Source organism: Podarcis gaigeae (assembly GCF_964106915.1).
Source record: "Podarcis gaigeae genome assembly, chromosome: 3".
NCBI classification, from domain to species: Eukaryota; Metazoa; Chordata; class Lepidosauria; order Squamata; family Lacertidae; genus Podarcis; species Podarcis gaigeae.
In genome coordinates, this window is record NC_139680.1 from 96,491,491 (window position 1) to 96,505,198 (window position 13,708).

Sequence of the window (13,708 nt, forward strand, 5' to 3'; positions counted from 1 at the left end):
CATTTATTCCAGTGTGGCTTGTGCAGGAGAACTTCCCAGTGGATTATGCCAATGTGGATGTGTGTTCCCAAATAAGGCAGCAATGATGAGGCTGAGAATTGCTCGATTCTGTACAGAGCAGATGAGCTGATACTGTTGATTGGGCTATTTAGGTTTCTAAATACTGGGTGAGCTATTAAACCACATATTCCTAGATGTTCAGGTTAAAAGATAGGTGCACTGTGGCAAGACAGGGATTGTTGATATGATGACCTGAGCTGTAGGGATACGTTCCCTTTGCCTCCCCACATTCAAAGGGCTTCAGTTTCCCTTATCACATTGCCAGATCTTCCTGACTACATGCCACTGAGGTTATCATGTTCAGGACATGATCCTTGATTGGTTGGGCTTGTGCAGTGAAAAATATCACTCTCTCTCTCATTCTCTCTCTCTCACACACACACACAATTTCCAAAACAGCACCAGATCAGGGAAACAATGACAGAGCAGATGTGGAAAAATTGTGTGAAAGAGTGGAAAGGAGGGGGGTGGCCACTTTTGCCTCCTCCAGATGGTAATTTTCAAACAGAAAACCTCCCAAACATTCGACACAGCACCAGTTAATCATAACCAAGTTGTGTAACTTTGTAATGTTTATGTACTTAATATTGTAACTGCAGTGGAAAACTCCAGTAAAATATTTTAAGCTGAAAGCAAAGCCAGGCTTTGTGAAGTGCACATGAAATTTCCCTCAAAAGTCCCAGGTGCGATTTCTTGTCCCTTGAGAATGTTCTGTTAGCTGGAAACCTTGTTCCAAAAACTACAGCTTATGTAGATCTGTTAAGCTCACAGTTGGAAGCGGTGCCCCGCTGCCAGGATCAGGCATATTTAGCACAACTGGTGTAACGTGTAGCACATTTGTACTGTATACACCGATAAAACTGGGAGAGCCAGCAGCTATAGAACAGGACAACAGAGGCATGAAATGTTAATTAGTCACATACAGGCCATGTTATTCCTTCACCACCACATTTTTAGCTATATGCCTATGATGTTTGAGAGAATAAAGACCTAGTGAACTCAGTGAGATTTACTTCTTGGTGGACACGAATAGGATTGTGCTGTTAAGTGTACCTCTTAAAATGTCACATTCACGTTCTATATTTTGATGTTATATTTTAACGTTGCTAGATTACAGCTGCCACCCTCTTATTCTGGCGTTAAGTCAGGCACAGGCAAACTCGGCCCTCCAGATGTTTTTGGGACTACAACTCCCATCATCCCTGACCACTGGTCCTGTTAGCTAGGGATGATGGGAGTTGTAGTCCCAAAACATCTGGAGGGCCGAGTTTGCCTGTGCCTGCATTAAGTGATATATCTATAGAACGATATACTCCCTGATCATGGTCCATGCTGGCTGGCACTAATGGGATTTGGAGTCCAACCCTAAACTTAACCCTGCCTTAAAATGGGCATGTACCAATAGTCACTGAGGAGTCACAATTGGCTACAGCTTCCTGTTGAGAAAGTGACAGGCTTCAGGGAATCCAATCCCCCTCCCTCACAGCAGTCTGCCAGTAATGGAAAGACAGGAAGCTCTTACCAATGTCTTTAATTCAATGTTCACAGAGACAGACGTAGAAACGCCATCTCTCTTGGATAATGGCGTTGCTCAGAGTAAAGCCCGCCCCCTCCGTCTCTCCTATTATACATCATCGCTACGTTGGCTGACCTGTGCTTTCTGCCTCTGAGCTTTCTGTTCTCCTACTTTCAATACCCCTGGGTCCTGGGGGGGGGGGGTCTGGAATGCTTTCTAAAGACACTGGTGCTTCTTCTTCTTCCTGCTCCTCTCCCAATATTTCCCAACTTCTCCCCTCTGCAGCCTCTGAACTGTGACCTTCTGCAAACCACTGTTGTAAATCTGTACTGTCTCCCTCTTCTCTGGGAAGTGTGGAAGGAGGGGGGGCACTCTCCATCATCCCTCCTCAGTCCAGCCCCTGACAGAAAGATACAATTTGCACATTATCTTAGTGGTACATATCAGCGGCAGCTCTTGGGGTCTCCAATTTCAGCAGCGCCTTGTGTGGTGCCAAAATTCAGCACTCCTCCACCTGTCACAAGGGACGCAGGTGGTACTGTGGGTTAAACCACAGAGCCTAGTCGGTGGTTCGAATCCCTGAGACAGGGTGAGCTCCTGTGGCTCGGTCCCTGCTCCTGCCAACCCAGTGGTTCGAAAGCACGTCAAAGTGCTTTCGAACTGCTAGGTTGGCAGGAAGTTTAGTATATAGAGGTGCACTAATTAAGACTGCGCTAGGACGAGGGTGGCGCTGTGGGTTAAACCACAGAGCCTAGGGCATGCTGATCAGTGGTTCGAATCCCCACGATGGGGTGAGTTCCCATTGCTTGGTCCCTGCTCCTGCCAACCTAGCAGTTCGAAAGCACGTCAAAGTGCAAGTAGATAAATAGGTACCGCTCCGGTGGGAAGGTAAACAGCGTTTCCGTGTGCTGCTCTGGTTCGCCAGAAACAGCTTAGCCATGCTGGCCACATGACCCAGAAGCTGTACGCCGGCTCCCTCGGCCAGTAAAGCGAGATGAGCGCCGCAACCCCAGAGTCGGCCACGACTGGACCTAATGGTCAGGGGTCCGTTTACCTTTACCACCTCTCACACTCCATTCTAAGTCATAGCTGTGTCATCCTCAGCTCTGCGCCTGGTGCAACCGAACCTGTCATGCTCTCCGAAATCTGCCTCTGTATCTATTAGAACAACATACCCACGGAACAGGGGTGGTGAACCTATGGCCCTCCATGTGTTCTTGGACTTTAATTCCCAGCAGTCTCAGTCAGCAAGCCAATAATGAGAGATGATGGGAGTTGTACGCCTGTCATATCTGTAGGAAGGGTCACAGGTTCTCTGCCCCCTGCCTGGAGAATAGAATGTCTTTGCATCACAGACTGAATCTTTCCAATCTAAATGCTGCATCTTGAGTCTATTGTGTGCAGAACAACCAATAGCGAGTGACTCTAATTCAAGGTCCATGGTTGACTGGGGTCTTTTGGAATTAAAATTGCATTGCACATAGAAAGTTTTTACAAGCAGATTCAGTCCTTGTTCTAAACAGCGTCCGTCTTGGATGATGACAACATGCAGACTGGTGAAAGACAAACAGGATAGCATCAGGCGGGTCAAGGTGACAGTAGACTTAACGTATTCTGTTATTAATGCAGACTTCAGTTGTATGTAATAGATGCTGACATGTTTTGGTGAACAAGACCAGTTGTGAATCAAGGTATGGCTATTGATTTATACCTAGTTCTTTTTCTTAGCCAAGCACTTTACAGAATTGCAATGACTACCCAGATTTATGTCCGTCACAATGGCAAAAGCAAACTCCTCCATCCAGGCCTGGGGTGAGATATAGTCATGATTCTAACATTGGCGACAACGCAACGTAGCCTTCTGGAAAGCAATTGTGACGGGATGCAAAAAGTAAAGGACCCAGTGACCATCGCAGCCAAAGTGTTGATTGGCAAGCTGGGGAGCTATAGACAATATTTAATGCATTGGAAACTATCCCCACTTCCAGCATGGCACTTCAGGGAGGAATCACTAGAAAAAGAAGGTATTGTACATAAGAACTTACGTTGGCCATCAGACCAAATGCCCCAGGGAGTTATAGTTCAGGAACATCTGGAGGGCCAACATTCCCTATGCTCGACACAGTCAAAGTTTCAGTGCAGTCTTGGCTTAGGAGCGTCTCCACCTCCATCGTTCTGCCCGGACACTGAGGTCCAGCACCGAGGGCCTTCTGGTGGTCCCCTCGCTGCGAGAAGCCAAGTTACAGGGAACCAGGCAGAGGGCCTTCTCGGTAGTGGCACCCGCCCAGTGGAACACCCTCTCACCAGATGTCAAAGAGAAAAACAACTACCAAACTTTTAGAAGACATCTAAAGGCAGCCATGTTTAGGAAAGCTTTTAATGTTTAATAGGTTATTGTATTTTGGTGTTTTGTTGGAAGCCGCCCAGAGTGGCTGGGGAAACCCAGCCAGATGGGTGGGGTATAAATAATAAATTATTATTATATTATTATTAGGAGCAATAACCTCTGCGTGCCCTATGAGTCTGTGATTCTATGCCCTGTCCTACCACCACCACCTTCTCTCTCTCTCTCTCTCTCTCTCTCTCTCTCTCTCTCTGTCTCTCTCTCTCTCCGTCTCTCTCTCTCTCGGCCTGCTGAGTGAATGAACCAAAGCAAGGAGGAGAGAAACCCACTGTAGAAAGAAGCCCCACTGGCAGTCATGTCTTCGGGTCTCCTCAAACTTGAGACCAGCACCAAGCCTGGCATTAATGCCCCTCTTCTATCAGACTTAGGGACATGGGTGGCGCTGTGGATTAAACCACAGAGCCTAGGGCTTGCCGATCAGAAGGTCAGTGGTTCGAATCCCCGCAACGGGGTGAGCTCCCGTTGTTCAGTCTCAGCTCCTGCCCACCTAGCAGTTCAAAAGCACGTCAAAGTGCAAGTAGATAAATAGGTACCGCTCTGGTGGGAAGGTAAACGGCATTTCCATGCGCTGCTCTGGTTCGCCAGAAGCAGCTTAGTCATGCTGGCCACATGACCCGGAAGCTGTACGCCGGCTCCCTCGGCCAGTAAAGCGAGATGAGCGCCGCAACCCCAGAGTCGGTCACAACTGGACCTAATGGTCAGGGGCCCCTTTACCTTTACCTCTATCAGACTTGTGAGCGGCTGCTAAGTCATTAGAAACCTGCAGATCATCCTCTCCCCATGCCTGCATAGAGACACAAGAAGAATCCTGCTGGATCAGGCCAGTGGCCCATCTAGTCCAGTATCCTGTTCTCCCTGTGGCCAGCCAAATGCCCCGGCTGGAATGGCCCACAGTCAGGGATGATGGGAGCTGTTGCTCCAGAAAAGAACTGTCTCCCCCTAGTTCATATGTTTCACAGACTCCCTACTCAGAGAACCGTTTGTATCCATTACTTTTTTCCTTTTCTTTTTTTTTTTTTTTTTTGACTACAGTTTTCCAGCTTTGCAGCTCAAGCGCACAGATTTTGTGCTTTTAAACTGGGAGGTCCCTCATTCAATACTTGATGTGGCAGGTGTCACACAGATACAGGCAGTGTCTGATCTATTAATGTCTCACTTAGCATTGATGTGATGCGCCGTGTTAATCTTCCAAATGCCATCTGATCCTAACCAAGTCAGAGATGCTTTTTCTGCTTCTATAGCCTTTTCTTGAAGTGATAGCAATATGCAAGGGGGGGGGGGGAGCCGTTTTCAATGTTTGTCATTATTATAGGTTATATATACAGAAAGAAAAGTTAATTAAGCTTTAAAAAAAATCCATCACACATCAATGGCTGCATTTTAATGAGTACAAAAAGTTGAGGTGTTTACTGCCAATTAAAGTGGTTTTTAAATAAGCATTAATTAATGCAGAAATTCAGAAGAAAGTTATGCCTTGTCAAAGAAAGGCCAGTGGCAGCAGTGCCCACTTCTGTACCCATTCATATTCAGATAGTAATTACCACCAACCCTATATTTTCCATAATAATGAGGACAGTCTGTCATGTCTGTCAAACAACAACAAAAAAATTGTGGCGGGTTCAAAAATACCTCAACCTGAAGCAAACTTAAAAAAAAAAAAACCTTTAGGAGAGTTCCTCTCTTAACCACAGAAATGGGTGTTGGGGGGAACAGAAGCTGCTTTACACCCTGGGGTCAGTGCAGGGCCGGCCCTATCATTAGACTGGGGGAGGCAGCCGCTTCAGGCAGCAATTGCATGCACCCCCTAAGCCAGTCTGCTGCCCTCAAGTGCAGCAGAGGACATTGTCCCATTGGCAGCGTTGAAGAAAGAGTCAACTGTGTCCCTAGTCGGCTTCTGGAACAGGTGGGAGGAGAGGGAGATGCCATCTTGTCTGCTTCAGGTAGCAAAATGGCTTAGGGCATCCTTGAGTAAGTGCCTTGGTCCACCTACTCAGTTCTGGCCGCACTCAAACTCCCACCTGGGGAGCCTTTGGCCCCGATGTTGCTGAACTACAACTGCCAACATTCCTGAGCATTGGCCATGCTTTATGGGGCTGATGGGAGTTGTAGTTCAGCAAAGTTTCCGCACACCTGCTTTCACCCACAGAGAGTCTTGGAAGATCTCGAGGAGACAGTGTTTCCAGCCATGCTCCCCTTGATCCTTTTAAGAGCAGATGCCGATGACTGAAAAGATCATGCTTATTTGTTATATTTGTTTAAGATATTTATATAGCACCCTTAGTCAAAAATCCCACAGTGTCGTTTACAACACAGTAACATGATAAACAACATCATAATAATAGAACGTAATATCCGCAAAATCCAAAAATGAAAAGTTATTTAAATACAGTTCATAATAATAAGCAGTACATAAGAGTACTCAGTACATAATACGTAATAACCAATGCATAATAAGCAGCAGCATCAAATTATTCACAATTTCAAGCTGGCAATAAACTCCATAACCCCTGCGAAATACAAGTGTCTAATAATGCAAGTTATTATCTACTCATGAACAGCTTAGCCTTTATTTGTTCATCTGCCCATTTATTTATTTTCTAGAAAACATCTCTATCCTTGGGAGAAGGCTGGGGTAGAAATAAATAAATAAATACTTGTTTTCCACCTTTCCCCCTATTTCCCCACTATTTGGATAGGTTGCTGTGACAAGCACAGAATCCGCACATGTAATACTATTAGCAGCAGACATCCCGATCCGGAAAGAAAGTTCCACACATGGAAAGAGCCTTTCATGTGCCCTGCCAGTGCAGATAACAATATAAACCCTTTTGCGATGTGATGTTTTTCTGAGCTAGGTGGGTGGGTGGCTGGGGGCACCATTAGGACTGAATGTCCCAAGGAATTTCCAGGGATTTCCACCGGGGTTTCAAAGCAGGATGGATGTGTAGCCAAGCACATCTGTTATCCACAGTCCTTACACATCAATATGCCTATGTAAATCCATGCGTACTGGGGATAGTGGCAACCGACCACAATGGAGGCAATATTCTGCCTCCATGGTCAGAGCAAGCGGTGCTTCTGAATAAAGCATCCCTGGATTTGGGTAAAGGACCCCTGGATGGTTAATTCCAGTCAAAGACGAGTATGGGGTGCGTCGCTCGTCTCTGCTTTCAGGCTGAGGGAGCCAGTGTTTGTCCGCAGACAGCTTTCCAGATCATGTGGCCAACATGACTAAACTGCTTCTGGTACAATGGGACACCATGACGAGTGCCAGAACTCATGGAAACACCATTTACCTTCCCGCTGCAGTGGTACCTCTTTATCTACTTGCACTGGTTTGCTTTCGAACTGCTAGGTTGGCAGGAGCCAGGACAGAGCAACGGAAGCTCATCCTGTCGCGCACATTCAAACCACCAACCTTCCTATCGGCAAGCCCAAGAGTCTCACTGGTTTGAATAGCAGGTGCTGGAAACCCCAAGAAGGCCCTGAGGTGCCCACTATCTGATGGTGGCTAAATTATTTTGTCAATATGAATCCCACAAGTGCTAGTTTCTGGCAGTGAAAATACAACATTAACAAATCATGTATCTTAACAACTTCCTGCCCTTTCATGACACCCAAAATCAGCTGCCTCCCTCTGCCTGCTAGTAGGACCAGCCCTTGTGGGGTTAGCTCAAAGCCACACACTTTCCCTGAAAGGAAATGCCACATGACCTCACATAAAAGGTAGATAGGTTGGGTTTTTTTGTAATTTTCCACTTCTGCTATTGCACATTCAAATGATGGTTTTTAAAAGGAATCGAACAATTTCATGGAGGATAAGGCTATTGATAACTAATAGTCATACAGTACCAGGGGCGCCGACTTATAAAAAATATTGGGGGGGCGGGGCCCATACCAACTTATAAAAAATATTGGGGGGGCCCAAGACCTCCAAACCGCTGCTGCTGGGGGAACGAAAGGGGCGAGCCCCGGGCTGCCCCAACCTTAAGTGAACCTGTGAGGGCCCGCCCTTTGCGGCAGCCGATTGGCTGCCGCCGTGGGCGGTGAATATTAATGAGCTAGGGGGAATCCCCGCTTCTCGCGGGGCTGACGCCAGCCCCACGAGATTGTTGATGGGTCGAGAGCCCGCAACCCCACCCCCTCTCTAGATCGGGAGTGGCTTTGTTTTAACTCATTACTGAATGTATTTTAAAAGGTAACTATCGTCAAACAAGGAAAATAAAAAATACCAACATAATTTTGTGATTTTACAAAGCATAATATAACTAATAATTTTCTTAAATTATTGGGGGGGCAGAGCCCCCCCAAACGAATTTTTGAGGGGGCTCGGGCCCCCTCAGGCCCCATGGAGTCGGCGCCTATGTACAGTACAGTATATATTATCAGGTAGGTAGCCATGTTGGTCTGACACAGTCAAAATATATAAAATAATAATAATAAAATTGTCCAGTAGCACCTTAGAGACCAACTAAGTTTGTTCTTGGTATAAGCTTTCGTGTGCATGCAGGTATCTGAAGAAGTGTGCATGCACATGAAAGCTTATACCAAGAACAAACATACAGTGGTACCTCGGGTTAAGTACTTAATTCGTTCTGGAGTTCCGTACTTAACCTGAAACTGTTCTTAACCTGAAGCACTTTAGCTAATGGGGCCTCCTGCTACTGCCACACTGCCAGACCACAATTTCTGTTCTCATCCTGAAGCAAAGTTCTTAACCTGAAGCACTATTTCTGGGTTACCAGAGTCTGTAACCTGAAGCGTATGTAACCTGAAGCGTATGTAACCTGAGGTACCACTGTAGTTGGTCTCTAAAGTGCTACTGGACAATTTTTTATTTATATATATATATATTAGTATATATTATTTTACTTCCAGAATAAGACGTGGCATGCTTCTCAGTACCAGTTGTTGAGGAAGTGAGAAGATCGCTGTTGCTCTCAGGTTCTTGTGGGCTTCCCATAGGCATCTGGTTGTTGGACAAGGGCCACATTCACACCATACATTTAAAGCGCTATTATGCCACTAAAAAGAGTCATAGCTTCCCCCAAAGAATTCTGGGTGCTGTAGTTTGTTCAGGGTGCTGAGAGTTGTTAGGAGACACCTGCCCTGCATTCCCCTCACAGAGCTACAATTCCCAGAGTTCCCTGTGAAGAAGAATTGACCATTAAACCACTCTAAGAAATCTTAGCTCTGTGAGGGGAATAGGGGTCCTTTAACAACTCTCAGCACCCCTAACAAGCCACAGCTCCCAAGATTATTGTGGGGGAAGCATTAAAAGCGGTGCTTTAAATGTAAGGTGTGAATGTGGCATAGAGGAGTCCCATCCCGTAGTGCTCCTCTGTTGTTCTTCTTAACCTCTCAGAAACAAATCTAAATGAGATTAAGCCACATGTGCTACCTCAGACTGCTCAGAGGAAAAGCAGAATCCAAAACAATGAAGATGAGTTCCTTCCAGTAGCACCTTAAAGACCAACTAAGTTAGTTCTTGGTATGAGCTTTCGTGTGCATGCACACTTCTTCAGATACACAAATGGGTTGCTAAGTTGGGGAGTAGTGGGGGGAAAGTGTGCAGGCACACGAAAGCTCATACCAAGAACTAACTTAGTTGGTCTTTAAGGTGCTACTGGAAGGAATTTTTTTGTTTTGACCATGGCAGACCAACACGGCTACCTATCTGTAAATGAAGATGAGGATGGTGATTATGATAATGATGCAGTCTGTTTCAAGATTTTAAATCCTTCACTTCCATTCAGGTACAAAGCGCCTCTCTGCTCCAAACTGTATTTTTCCTAATTACCCTGGGTAGAGCCACGTCTTTCCTCATAACCACCCTCTCCTCTTTGGAGGGACAAAGGTCAGCTCAGATTTTCCAAAACGGATACAAATCTTTAATTTTAGATACTACATTTCCAGGGGCCTTGCCAACAATGTGACTGAGAGAGAGAGAGAGAGAGCGTGTGCTGGCATGGTGGCTGATGCTGCTCTGAAACGGCAGGGGAGGTCACAAAGCCATCCCCGGAATGATGGCCACGAGACGCTCCAGAGATTCCGTAAGCTGTGCCAGAAAAGCTCAACCAAAACATACAGGAGGCTCACGTGAGCCCCTGCACTGTAATGGGTGGAACTCCTAAAGGGGCCATTCACGACTCCTGTTAGCTTATCTCAAGCGGACAGCACGGAGACTGCCAAGTATCAAAGCCGATCTGTGTTTCAAACCCAGAAAGATAAAGTTTGCTAATGACTTGATTTATAGATGCACACCCAAGTAAAAGAGATCAGTGCATCCTAAGAACCTCATACTAACTGAACGGGCAAATGCCTCCTCAATGTATTGGGTCAAACCATTGATCCATCTATTCCAGTGCCTATTCTTCCAGGAAACCCATTGACCAGCTACTAATCAGAAGCCTGGAGACTTGAAAATTTCTGTGTGCCCTACAGTTTGTTTCAACAGTAATGTATAGGTCTCAGCAAGGCAACATATTTGTGTACCTTGATAATGTTTCTCCCCTGCACAGCTCAAACCCAGCTTTTCCCCCACTACTCCCCAACTTAGCAACCCATTTGATAGATGTACAAATCACAATTTGATTATGGATGCAGTACTCTGCAAAGAGAGGAGAAAGTGGAGGCCATGAAAGGAATAGGGGACACATTTTATTGACAACAACTTTATTCTCTCTTTTGAAGCTGAACCAGTATAGTAACAGGACTCCCCCAGCTGTATCCAAGTCCAGTGCCACCTAGAGACCAAACTGTATCATGACACTATCCACATAGTGACTTAGTGGCATCACATGCAGGCCAATCAATCAGGCCCATCAAGGAATACAGAGAAGTTTCTCCTTGAGGCTGATCCTGAATAGGAAGGCTGCATGTTGGTACAAAATGCAGGGAATGTGCATTGCTAGGAGGTTCATGAATCAAGTTCTGTGCATTTATATACTGCCTGAAGGTTCTGCAGAAAGGAGGAATAACTCCAAAATTACATTTCCATTGCTTTCATTTGGCTGTCAGGACACGAGAACTTGCTAATGGTCTTCCTAGGTTCTTCTTGTACATAAAGTCACCCGGGAGACAGAGGGGGAAGGAGAGAGAGAGAGAGAGAGAGAGAGAGAGATCACCACTGGAAAGCAATGGATGGTCATGCTGCTTTATATATTTGAAATAGTTTACGCTGCCTTTCATAAAATATCCAAGATGGCTACTCATGACAAAAACTGATTTTTAATAAGGGTTATCAACAACAATCTCAAGCAGTAGGACAGCAAATAAAATCCAAATGACTGACACCTTAAAGGCTAAAAATATAACAGAGTCAATGAAACATTGTTTTAAAATCAACAAGGGCCTATACATTAATAATACTAGGGGTAGAGTGGGGATCAGAAAGGAGTTTAAAACCCTTCCTACAAACTCAGTGGATTTCTATAAAGAAATGTCTTCTACAGTTACTGATGCAGAAGGTCATGAGCAAGGAATCAAAGTGGGTCTCCTTAGGGAGGGAGTCGGAGTCTGTACTAGACACAGAAAGACCCTTTCCCTGGTCCCCATCAAGGCACTGGTGGGGTACATGGAATCAGAGTTAGAAGGGACCTTGGAGATCATCTAGGCTAGGTGTGGGGAACCTTTGGCCCTCCAGATGTTGCTGAACCACAACTCCCACCAGTCCCAGCAAACGTGGCTAATGGCTAGGGCTGATGGGAGTTGTAGTTCAGCATTATCTGGAGGCCAAAGGTTCCCCACATTTGATGCAGTCCAGCCCACTGCCCAGTGTAGAAATCATGAAGCCACAGCATCACTGGCAGATGGCCACCCAGAGTGTACTTCAGTATCTCCAGTGAAGGAATGCCTTGACACTGCACAGAAAACATAGAAACTACTTGTTCCTTTATAGTTCCACCATTGCCAGAGGATGTCCACATTGCTATGGCTCCAAGATGCTTCTCCTATCTTTCTGGATCTGCAAGAATGTTATATTGATTGATTGTAGTTATATGCCATCCAATCCAAAAAGGGTCAGGTGAGTAAGGGGGAAAGTAATAAATATCTTATTAAAATAATATAAAGCAGAATGACATCGAAGCAGAACAAAACAGCATTAAAATCCCACACAGAGACACTTGAGGCCTTCTCGGTAGTGGCACCCGCCCTGTGGAACACCCTCCCTTCAGATGTCAAGGAGATAAAGAACTACATAACTTTTAGAAGATATCTAAAGGCAGCCCTGTATTGGGACGTTATTAGTTAGTGTTTGATGCTTAACTATGTTTTATATATGCTGTAAGCCGCTTAGGGATGTGGGTGCCACTGTAGGTTAAACCACAGAGCCTAGGACTTGCCAATCAGAAGGTTGGCAGTTTGAATCCCCACAACGGGGTAAGCTCCCGTTGCTCGGTCCTGCTCCTGCCAACCAAGCAGTTCGAAAGCACGTCAAAGTGCAAGTAGATAAATAGGTACCGCTCAGGCGGGAAGGAAAACAGTATTTCCGTGCACTGCTCTGGTTCGCCAGAAGCGGCTTAGTCATGCTGGCCACATCACCGGGAAGTTGTATGCTGAATCCCTCAGCCAATAAAGCGAGATGAGCGCCGCAACCCCAGAGTCAGTCACGACTGGACCTAATGGTCAGGGGTCCCTTTACCCTTTAATGTATTTTTAATGTTGCACACCACCCTGGAATCTTTTGATAAAGGGCAGTATATAAACGGAATAGAGAAATGATAATAATAATGGGTCTACTCTGAGTAGAGTCAAACATTGGCTACAACTCGATGAGTTGGATCCAGACGACAGCACTTCGATTAGACCCATTAAGATGAATGAGTCTTGAAGGTTGAGTCCCATTGATTTTGATGGATTTCCTCTAAGCCTGACCAGATTCAACCTAGTGTTGTTAAACAGGGCGCCCCTGGCTGGCATTAGAACAAGGCTGTCATCTCTAATGGAGTCCAGCCTATTTGGCAGACAGGGCACAGGTGATGAGTTGGTGCTGTGCTAATGTAAGATGCCATAAGAACAAAAAGAAAGCTCTGCTGGATCAGGCCAATGGCCTGTCTAGTCCATCATCCTGTTCTTGCCGTGGCCAACCAGATGCCTGTGGGAAACCTGCCATGACTGAGTCAAACAGCACTCTGCCCACCTGCAATTCCCCAGCAACTGAGTATTGCCTCTGGCAGTGGAGGTAGAGCACAGCTATTGCAGCTAGTAGCCTTCCAGTGCATGGATTTGTCTAATCCTGGGTAGTGATAAGAGTGAACAGAGCTTGCATCTCCCACAAGTCTTGTTAAACTTAGTTTTCCCTTGCAAAGCATGCTATTAAAAACGCCCCCCAGAAATCCTTGCTGTGTTATTGTTCAGAGACACTTTTTAGGCAGACAAGGCTTGAACAAAACAGAACACAACCACCCCCACCAGCACCCAGTAAAAGCCCGGAAGGAATGGCATTTCTGGTTTGCACCATGAAAACAGGTGACATTTCTCTACCCTTCCCTGTACATACCTTGCTCGGATCCAGCTGGGTGGCAGAAATTTAAATGTCTGTCGTTCAAGGGAAAAGTTTATTTCATCCAACAAAGAGGTTGCCTCCATCAGAAAAGTCTCGTCCCTGTCTGAAGACACGGGCGAGCTGCATTTATAGCGGCATTCTTTTATTTTTATTATTATTCAGCTTTTCGGTAGAAATGTCACCTTTTTCAAGCAAGCTGTTATCGTGTGTTTCCCAAGCC